This window comes from Gavialis gangeticus, unplaced genomic scaffold (genome assembly GCF_001723915.1).
Source record: "Gavialis gangeticus isolate Ggan-Ray unplaced genomic scaffold, GavGan_comp1, whole genome shotgun sequence".
Classification (NCBI taxonomy): domain Eukaryota; kingdom Metazoa; phylum Chordata; order Crocodylia; family Gavialidae; genus Gavialis; species Gavialis gangeticus.
Genome location: NW_017729008.1, coordinates 32,611,418 through 32,614,925, shown reverse-complemented (window position 1 = coordinate 32,614,925; position 3,508 = coordinate 32,611,418).

The following is a 3,508-nucleotide window of genomic DNA, read 5'->3' as shown; positions in this document are numbered from 1 at the left end:
TCTCTGAATTTAGTCCCTTTGTTGGCATATATTCATCTATGAGAGAGAGTGGATATAGCAGCCTATGACATAGATGGTTTGCAGTGTCTCATGTGACTTTATAGTCCAACCCAAGATTGGCATGATCTGTGGCAGTGGTTGCGAGTGAACGTATCACGGTTGGGTGGTTCAGGGGCTGCTTGCTTCCTACGGACTCTTTTCTCTTCAAGCTGTTTGAGCCAATTTCTGTCATGGATGTTGATTTCCTGGTGGAGACGCTGACACCAATTGTTCCGATTGCTTGCCAAAAAGTTTCCTATTGGTCAGGATCAATTCCAAATGCCTTCATATCTCACTTGCATGCGTCTTTGTAGTGAAACTTGGGACACCCTGTTGTTCTTGTTCCATCTGATAGTTCCCCATACAGCGTGTCCTTGGGTATGCATCCTTCCAATCTGCTCAGATGGCCTAGCCAGCACAGACATCTCTGCTTAAGTAGGGCTGTCGCACTTGGTAAATTTGTGCTTTGAAGAACCGCTGCCTTGGTAACTTTATCTTGCCATCTGATGTTCAGCATGTGGTGTAAACAGCACAGGTGGAAGCTGTTTCACTTTTTCTCCTGATATGCATAAGTTATACATGGTTCCTCACCATACATGAGTGTGCTGAGTACACAAGCCTTGTACACTAGCATTTTGGTCCCGATAGCAAGCTTTGAGCTAGTCCATGCTCTTTCAGTTAGTCTGCTGAAGGTGGTGGCAGCCTTTCCAATGTGAACACTAAGGTTTTCACCCAGGGAGAGGTTGGTGGTCACTGTAGAACCTAGGTAGCTGAACTTCTGGACTACTTCTAGCTGGTTCTCATTTAGAGTGACTGATGGATCTTGTGGAACTTCCTGTTCTAGTACAACTGTCTTCTTTATGCTAATAGTGAGAGCAAAAGCTTGGCAAGCTCTTGAAAGGCAATCCATGAGTTCTTGCAGTAAGTCTTCATCATGAGCTGTAGGGGCAGCACCATTAGTAAATAGAAGCTCCCTGATAAGCACCTTTCTAACTTAGCCTTTGCCTTAAGTTGTGACAGGTTGAAGAGTTTCCCCATTCGGTCTTGTGTGGAGGTACACTTCGCCTTCCATGTCTTTAAACACACGGTTCAGGGGAACCGAGAAGACGATTCGAAAGAGTGTGGGGGCAAGAATGCATCTTTGCTTCACTCCGCTTTCATCTCAAAGCTGTCCAAAGTGAACCCATCAAACTGAACAGCTGCTTTCATGTTACTGTGGAAGGAACATCTAAGACTTAACAGGATTGGTGGACATCCTATCCTTTCTAGGACTGCAAATAGGCCTGCTCTATTGATGTGTGTCAATTGATCACACAATTGATGTGTGATGCTTTGGTTAGATCCATGAAGGCAATGTACAATGGTCAGTTTTGCTCTCTGCACTTTTCTTGAAGATGACACATGGAAAATATCACATCTATGGTTGAGCTTCCAGCCCTGAACCTGCACTGAGATTCAGGGTAGACACAATTCACCAGCTGTTGTAGGTGCACCAAGATGACCCTTGTGAAAGCTTTTCCTGCTATACTTAGTAGCGAGATGCCTCTAGTTGTTGCAGTTGTCCTTCTCTCCTTTATTTTTATACAGAGTGACGATGTTTGCGTCACGCACGTGTTGTGGTTCCTCACCCTCTTTCCAGCACTTGAGTAGCAGCTGATGAGATGGCATAGAGAAGTCTCTAGATTTATTCACTATTGAAAGAGGATTTGTAATACTATCATTTTAGCATGAGAATAAATAAATCCTTCTGTGGCAAAGACAGTCCTGCGTTCATTGCTCCTGCCAGCTGCAGACAACTACGAAATTACAAAGCACTCACTTAGATGAAGTGAATACTTCATTAAACAATTAAGCAATAAGGCTGAACAAAGACTGTGGTTTCCCTGCCTTCTTCTGTAGTTGTATCCTCGAGCATTAGGAGTAGTGGTGGTGTGGGATTAGTGCTGCAATTTAAGTTATGATTATTCTGTGAAAGCCTAGTCACATGGGATTAAGATGCTGCCCCAGTGGAGTTTTCTTCTGTTTTCTTAGCTTTAAATAAAAGAAGTCACGGATGTGACACCTGCATGGAGTCACAACAACAAACTGGAAAGTTGGGCTAAAATCTTGGCCCCATTCAAGTAAATAGCAAATCAGCCACTGCCTTGAGTGGAGTCAGGATTTCATCCCTGTTTCCTCTGTGTGGAGGGGAGCACCTACAAGACCTTTAATTCTGACTGAGCCATGAAAAGCAAGCCTTCATCCCCAGGATGGTGAGTTAAGGAAAGAAAGGGAGGCGTCTAGACCCCATGGCAGCAGACCATAGAGAAAATCAGGCACACAAAAAGGATGAGCCAAGAAATTTCACATCCTGAAGGAGTGCCATCTTGAGCTAGCCAATAGGCAACTGGGGCATGTAGTCTTCCATAGTCTCCCAAATCCAGGCTACATGCTTTCATCTGCTCAAGATCTAGCACCCAGTGTCCCCTTGTGAGGTAGATACCTAATGGAGACGTGCTGATTATTTTTTAAACACAGGGTGTAGTGGTGTCCCTCCCCACTTTTATGTCATAATCTTGATGGTAGAATACTCACCATGGATCCTGATTTTCTTTGACTAAAAAAATCCAAAATTCTCTGATTAAAAGAACCCCAAATCTGCATTTTTCCACTATTAAAGCGAAATGCCGAGATACACACACTCACACACTCTAATATTATAAAAGCCTTAGTCCGTCTGTCTGTCTGTGCATAATGCTTTATTTGCACTCTGATTGGTTGTCAGAAACAACCAATCAGAGTGTTCCAAGAGCGTTCTGAACAGGTGGCGGCAGCGGCAGCACAGCGGAGCGCCACCATGACAGTGGGGATGGAGAGAAAGGAGCTGGGGGGGGGGGGGGGGGGGAGGGGGGGGGGGGGGGGGGGAGGGGGGGGGGGGGGGGGGGAGGGGGGGGGGGGGGGGGGGAGGGGGGGGGGGGGGGGGGGAGGGGGGGGGGGGGGGGGGGAGGGGGGGGGGGGGGGGGGGAGGGGGGGGGGGGGGGGGGGAGGGGGGGGGGGGGGGGGGGAGGGGGGGGGGGGGGGGGGGAGGGGGGGGGGGGGGGGGGGAGGGGGGGGGGGGGGGGGGGAGGGGGGGGGGGGGGGGGGGAGGGGGGGGGGGGGGGGGGGAGGGGGGGGGGGGGGGGGGGAGGGGGGGGGGGGGGGGGGGAGGGGGGGGGGGGGGGGGGGAGGGGGGGGGGGGGGGGGGGAGGGGGGGGGGGGGGGGGGGAGGGGGGGGGGGGGGGGGGGGGGCAAAGCCGGCAGTACTGGCCTTGCCCCCCACCCACCCCCGACCCTGCTCCCTGGAAGCAGTGGTGAGGGAGCGGATGGAGCAGAAGGGTGAGGCCCCAGACCCAAAGCTGGTGGGGGGAGCAGGCCCAGCCCCGAAGCAACAGGGGGGAGGGGAGGGGAGGGGGAGGAGCAGCCCTGGCACAACAGGGGGAGGGGGGAGGAG